Raw genomic sequence first — 7,501 nt, forward strand, 5'->3', positions numbered from 1 at the left:
ACAGATTAGCGCTTCATATTGGAATCTTCAAAGTGAAGATTAATTTATGTAGGATACTTTTACCTTCAAACTTTGATATGCTATTCATTGCAATATATGACTAGGGAATTTAGGTAACATTGCAGTTATAGCGGGCCACCATTCTACTATTGGTGCCTCTGCCTGGCACCCACAAGGAATCATGAATCTCTGTCATACCCGATGGGAAGAGCGTAGTCCAGGGGTGTCAGGCTCCAGTCCTCAAGTGCTTTTGTCTTAGATGTCTCTGCTTCAACACAGCTGATTTAAATGCTTTATGCCTATTCACCATGTCATAAAGTTCTGCTAAGAACCTATCATTTGATTCATTTGTCAGTCATTCAGCCTATTGTTAGTTCACACACATACATACATTTTCAACCTATCATTGAGAATAGTATGTCTGTATGCTTTGTGTGTATGTGTGTGTGTGTGATATTTTAGTAGTGCATATGCACAATCTTAGTCTTTTGTGTGTGTGAGACAGAAAAAACTGTATGCGTGTGTGATATTTTAGGTGTATATCTGTAATTTTAGTATTTTGTGTGTATGAGTAAGTAGTGGTGCGTGTGAGACAAAACATAGTTTTTGTCCTAAACGGCCCCTCGTATGTCTCCCATGAAATTCACATATGAAAATCACTTGTGAAAACGTGAAAAATGAGCAGACAGCTGCAGTCATCAAGGCAGATGGTCAACTGCTTCAGAAATTAAAAGTGCAAGATGAACAGGATGTAGTGTGCTGTACAAAGACTCAGTACTAAAAACAAAACCTCTGATATCTGCATCACACGCCACAAAGCTGCATGCAGGAGTTGCGTTGGTTTTCTGATATCTGTGGTACCTTGTCAGATTTTACTATCGTAATGCTTCTAGCACAGATCGTCAGAACACTGGGTGAAGACAGGTGATCTGTGTTGGCTTCTAGTTGTAAAAATCATATTAGCCTAATTGTAAATAGTTGATATAGTAAGATTAATAGTCTATTTCTGCAGGCATCATGAACACGCAACATGACGTTGACTGATAATCTCTCCATACTGGACATAACACAGAAATACTCCACAGTTATCAAAAGTAAAAATAAATTGAACTCAAGATTTGAAAATAGGAGGAATATGAAGGCTGGTTAATGAACACACCCAAAACTTGAACCAGTTACTTTGAAGTAACTGGATTATTTTAATTAAACCAGGATTAAACTTGAATAATTATTAGATGAATATACCTGTCTATTGCCATTCAGATAATTTGGAGGTGACAGATGTCCAGCTCCTACCTTTCACTGTCAAACCCTTCTTCTTAAGAAACACTGAAGTCATTGTTGCTTCCTGAACAATATGGCTCAAAGAAAAAGGTTGCAGTCCTTCAGTAGAACCAGCTCCTTCGCCTTCGTCACTCAATAGCTTCTTCTTTGAAGCATTAAAATTCAACAAAAGAACATCTCTGCTTCTAGAATTTTTTAGTTTTTATTTAGAAGATTTTGGTTTTGACTTCAGTCCACTGTTTGATAAACATACAGAATTAATTTTCATCCTGAACCACTACAGCCACTTAAACATCCATCCATCCATCCATCCATCCATCCATCCATCCATCCATCCATCCATCCATCCATCCATCCATCCATCCATCCATCCATCCATCCATCCATCCATCCATCCATCCATCCATCCATCCATCCATTTTCTGCCACTCATCCGGGGTCGGGTCGCAGCAGCTTCAGAAAATATGTAACAGATTAATAATCAATCTACTTTTTGAGGAGGGTGTATGAGATAAACATTTTAACATACTCACCAAATAAACAGCATGCATAGAGGGATCATAAAAATGCCAGTAAAAGTGAACTTGTTCTACAAAAGGACCCTGCATTTTGAGTGAAAGGTGGCATGTACACTCCACGCTGAGTTACAAAAGATCAGACGACCATGACATACCATGACCCCATGAGGGTTATAATACACAGGGGCAAACCCTGTACCTAGTTATTACTTTATTAATAATATGACAGGTAATTGAAGTTCACAAAATTAAAATACATAAAACAAAGAACAACATACTGTGCAATAAAGGAAACAAATTGTTGCGTAACAATTACAAATAGCATATACTGATTCTAACTGATTAGCAATACAAATGAATGTAATTAACATGGAAGTATAAACCAGAGTACTTCTTGGTTCTTTTTTTGACTACTTGTGTTGAAGTACCTATAAAGCAACCAATTTAGACAAAAAAAAAACAACATACATTTCAAAGAGACAGATACCGCATGTTATTAGATGCAGTTTAAAAAAAACATCCCTTAAAAATACAGATAATTTCAAATGGGTTGGGGTGCATTTTAAAATATTCTGCATAAAAAGCAGCTACATTTGATTTTTCACTGCAATATTTGTTGATGTTCAGATTTTAATTTCAGAGTAAAAGCACTCTTCTGTTTCCATTTTTTTCTTCCGGCCTTCACATTGTTTTTTTCTTGTAGAGAAATGTAATGCAGCATAGTTTTCGTTTCCACCTTCAGCCTGTGTAGAAGATAATAAATTACTGCATTTAGCTGTCTGAAATGGATACGAAACCACAAAAACAATACTTGTCCTCCATCATATTACTTACAGATATTTTCTGTGTCGAGCTGTGTAGTGTTTCTTGTAAATTGATGCTTTCCATCCCTAATTATGAAAAATTGCAGGGTTATTTACAAAGGCCACTTAAACCTTGCTACACTTAACTTTTATTTACTTTGGTGATGTCAAGTTCAGAAAAATTTGAAGAAATAAGTTGAAGAATTTCTTTAAGACCAGTGAAGAGTCAAAAACCTTAGAAGCTACTTAATCTGAAAGACGGTGTCTATGTGAGAACGTTGGACCATAAGAAATAAAACACACTTTACACTGAACAAGCAAAACCAATAGACTACCGCTTAAAAAAGCTGTTGAGTGCAGAACATGTCTTGCAGTTCAATATTTTGAGCATATGGTCTCAGGCAAAAAAATGGAATAATAAAAAAAACACGAATGAAAATGACAATCTAAATTTTGTTTTTGTCATACTTGCCATGGGATGGTTTTTGATCTGCTGTTGGAGCTTGGCAACAGATGAAAACAACACTTAAAATCAAAGAAAAGACCAGGCAGAATACTGCAGTCACCAGGGCGGTAAATTCAAAACTTGTGCTGCTTGCTAAAAACAACAAAAACAAAATAATTGTTCATAATCAATGCAATCATAAATGTATTTAATTAAAAGCATCAGAGACAAAATCTCACCAATTTCCAATCTGGTTCCATTTCCGATTAACAGTTTTCCACAAGAGGCGACAGCACAGTAAAATATCCCAGCGTCAGAGGAGCTGACAACTTTTGAAAACTGAAACAAACAACTTTTCTCTGTGTCAACTCTCTTCTCACATTCATCACGTCTGTTTGTGTCTGTGTAGATCACGTTCGGATAGGCATTATTGGATTTTGCTTGGAACCAGAAGGTGTTAGGATCTTTTGAACATGGCATCTTCTCAGAATCAAACAAAACTGAACACTGAAAGATAGCAGTGTCTCCTGAACGAACTGGATTGGATACTGCAGGCTGCTGTATCACAGTGTAGTCGGATAACCTTGCAGTATTCTCTGCACAACACAAGAAAAACATAAAAGTCAATTAAACAATGTCAGAATCATATTCAATGGTTTCAATTAAATAATTGTTTGTTCATAGGTTTCTATCAAGTCTACATATTGCTCTGTTTCCTACAGTTTTATATCCATACATTGAAGTTTTAGAAGTAATTTAAAAAATGCCATTATTTACTTATCACTATTAAATATTTTCCAATGTTCCAGATGTGTCACTTTCAAAATCAGTTTCAAAGCATCTCCAGGAGAGTATATGCTGTACAAAAATTTAATGTACAAACATGTTCACTGTTTGTACCAGTGACTGTCTGTGGTTGAACTAAGAATAGGGCAGAGCACAAAAGAAAAGTCACAAATTCATCAAACTGAACCAGCTTTACTGTTACTAGAATGTACCAGAAAATGTAAAGTATTTTGTTTATTTTAGCATTTCTCATTTTATATTTTAAATGTACCTGTTGCTCCTCACATGTATAGGCTAATAACCAAAATGAGTACTTATGTTATTTCATAAGTACTCATAATTAAGGAGGCTTGTTTAAGTTTTCATATTGTTAACAATATCTTATTTTACTTTCATGACATAGTCAATTGCAAACTTTATAGAAGTATGCTGTATTATTTACCTTTGAATGTCAAATTTGCAGCACTCCATTCAGGATTCCCAGTGGAAACCTTGCTTGCACAGTGATATATCCCCAAATCCTCTCGTGTTGTCCTCAACATTGTCAAGTTTATTTCCTTTTTATCATCAGTAACTTTCCATCTTAAGTCAGAAAACTGTGTTCCAAACACAGAATTTGTTATTTTTTGTTGCCTCACAGTCAGTTTAACAATTTGTCTCAAAGTATCCCCTGGACTCTGCTTGTACCAGTAAACGACTTGTTGGGTTAACTTAAACTTTGGCATAGCGCATGGAAAAGTTGCAGGTTCACCAAGCTGAACTCGCATCACTGGAACCAGAGAACCTGAACAAAAAGAAGACATATTACATGAAAGAACCCCCATCTCAATATAATCACAAAAACCTTGCAACTGATTCAAAAGCACTCACATGCCTGTCGCAGAAACAGCAGTGTAGCTAATAGAACAAACATCTTCATCCTCCCTCTTGCAGTCGCACAAACAACACTGTTATTTTTAATCTGACTGGGAGGAGCTTCAACATCATACATGTCATACACATCTTTCCGATTGGTTATCAAAAGTTATAATCTGAAACATCTAGTGACACTTTGCTCTTCCTGTCACAATGGTTTTGCCAACTTTAACTAAACACATAAATGTTTAGCAAAGTATTTAAAAAATATGTTTATATTTGAAAGTAAATGGCATGTTAGGCTATCCTACATTATTATTACTTTAAGTAGTTTGGAGAAAAACAATGCTGTACCTCTCCTTTTATTGATTGTTGTATTGCTTGATCTATGACAATAGCTTTAATAAGTATGTTTTGAATATAAACACTATTCTCATTAGTCCAACAGAACAAATGTAATCAAGTCAGCCGTTGGATGCCTTTGTGTTGTTTATTCTTAATCACAAATTTCTGGACTTGTCATGGTTGTGTATAAGTCAGAAGCTCCTTTCACTAGATTCTAATTGAGCCTTTGAAGCTGCGTCTGGTGCTGACTGAAGATGCATTAGAGGTTGATAGAAACCACGATGGACAGGCTTATGGTTGTGATGCCCTTAACAGGAAAAGGGGCCCCTACATCATTCAAGGCCAGCCTAAAACACCTTTGTTGGTCTTGCATGATGAGTCAGAGCCATTGCACTGCACATTTCTCTGTTGGCTGCGAGAGACAAACAGGGAGATTAAATTAATGAGGCTTTAGTGGGGACAAAGCTTTTCCATTTCAAGATGGTTGATTTTATAATAAACCTTAGAGGCTATTTTTATATCCATAGGCTATGCTCTATCGGAGGAGTTTTTCTGATTTCTGCTCTTCATTGTGAACCGACCTGTAGCACCTGCTCATGTGTTTGCAGGTCTACTCCACAGCTGCACACTGAGCGGATCTATGAAGTGCTTGGCTGAAGCAGAAGAGACAGACGGCAAAAATGAGCTTCTTTACTCCGGGATGACTGTGGCTTTTCCACAGGCTAAACCTCCAGCCACCCACCTATCCACCCACCAGGGAAATCCCTGGTAGTCCTGTATTCCAGTCTGCCCCTGCTTCCAGTAATAAGATCACTAAAGACAGTTTTTTTTATGACTTCAAACACATGGATACAATAATTTTCCTGGAGTCCTTTTCTTGTAGTTTGCAAAAAAAATGATATTAATATTTAATGGTGACGTTAAAGAAGTGGTTCATGTACCGTAGTTGTGAAGTCTATAGGTTGGGTTTAGAGTGCAAAGCTCTTAATGATGAAGCTCAACCATACATGAAAAAATTCATTACTATTTTTTTCCCCAAAAGAGCACTTTGCTCTGACGTAAAGGATCTCTCAGATTCCTCCCATGTTCAGCTAGTTCTCAGTTACAATTGGAGTAACTTGGAGCTCAACTTTCCTCCTTTATTCCTGATGTTAATCTATGTAAAAAAAAATCTATTTTGTCTATTCTATAGTTTATTTATCCTAAAAAACTAAAATATATATGTCATCAAAAGAGTGGTAATTTGGGTTTGTAAGTTTCATACTCCATGTTTAAGTCTTATATTTAATCAAAAGCACATCTTGTATTGCTGGAACTAGGTTTATTTGTATAAAGTTATACAAACATTAAATGTTAAATCGGAAGAATACATTTTAAATATTTTTATCGTACATAAATTCTAAAAAGACGACGTTTGCCAGTTAACATACTGGATTTTCTAACTATTGTGATGTAAAAAGAAAAGACATATATGTATGCCAGATTTTCACATGTTTGAATATTCCTTGAATTTAACCCGAGAGTACAAAATTTCCTCAGTTTGAATCTTTTTCTTCTTTCTTCCTTGTTTCACTTTTGCTCCAGAGAAATCTAATGCAGCATGACTACTGTTTCCATCTTGATCCTGCAAAGTAAAAAAGCAATATTGTGATGTTGAAATCATTCATTTATTCCAGGTACTGGAAATAACTTTACAAATACACCAACAAGATATTTAATTACTCACAGTTTCAGGTAATTGTTTGCTGATGTCATTCCTTTCCTGTGAAGTGGTAGTTTCCCTTCCAGCTGAAAGTAAATGCAGGAAAATTTAAATGTAGACATTTTTTACAATTTCTCAAAATTTGATCACATTTACTGAACATTTTGATTTAATCCTGTTAGTAAAGCTTGTAACTTCAATATAACGGAGTTTGTGTGGTTATGCTATAAAAGCACAATCTTTACTGTTTGTTTGAACTTTTTCTAATCTCCAAACGAGATTGTCAAACTTGATCAATAGTAATAAGATGAGGTAGCTATAAGTATATATTTAATTTAAGACACCATGATGGCACTGAGTTTATATGGTGCAAGTAATGTGAAACCATAATTATTTAAAACAAATATGAGTTCACAATTTTCCCCAAAGGTAGGTTTATTTAAAGCAGACCATTGCTCTAACATTATTTTCACTCTACTCTTGGTGTAGTCAACTCCAACTTACCTTTCAAGTATTTACATCCAATCCTTAGAGGTTGGCAACAGATGAAAACAATATTCACAATCACAGAAACAACCAAGCATATTGCTAATATCACAAGGATTATAAGCTGAAGACCTCCAGATTGCGCTAGAAAAAAAGAAAAAAATATATTGGACAACCCCGTTTGTTACATGATAGGTATATGATTCTATATGTGGAGGAGAAACGCTTACAAATCTTACTTTTGGTGGCATTTCCAAATAAAATTTTTCCACATGTA

General features: G+C 35.4%; 1 long non-coding RNA gene across 2 annotated transcripts; it reads right to left on the reverse strand.

The window, feature by feature from the left end:
• Nucleotides 1-1,467: 1,467 nt before the first annotated feature.
• On the reverse strand, nucleotides 1,468-5,004 carry LOC103471481 (uncharacterized). 2 transcript variants are annotated; one of them, XR_014089311.1, is made up of 7 exons: nucleotides 4,707-5,004; nucleotides 4,524-4,620; nucleotides 4,279-4,432; nucleotides 3,290-3,646; nucleotides 3,078-3,203; nucleotides 2,637-2,692; nucleotides 1,468-2,545 (listed from the first exon to the last, which is right to left on the reverse strand). It is a non-coding gene; the product is annotated as an uncharacterized LOC103471481 (long non-coding RNA). The 2 variants fall into 2 exon arrangements; XR_014089312.1 differs by having other exon boundaries at nucleotides 4,279-4,620.
• Between the last annotated feature and the right edge of the window lie 2,497 nt (nucleotides 5,005-7,501).

Source organism: Poecilia reticulata, chromosome 10 (assembly GCF_904066995.2).
Source record: "Poecilia reticulata chromosome 10, P_reticulata-male-v2, whole genome shotgun sequence".
Taxonomy (NCBI): domain Eukaryota; kingdom Metazoa; phylum Chordata; class Actinopteri; order Cyprinodontiformes; family Poeciliidae; genus Poecilia; species Poecilia reticulata.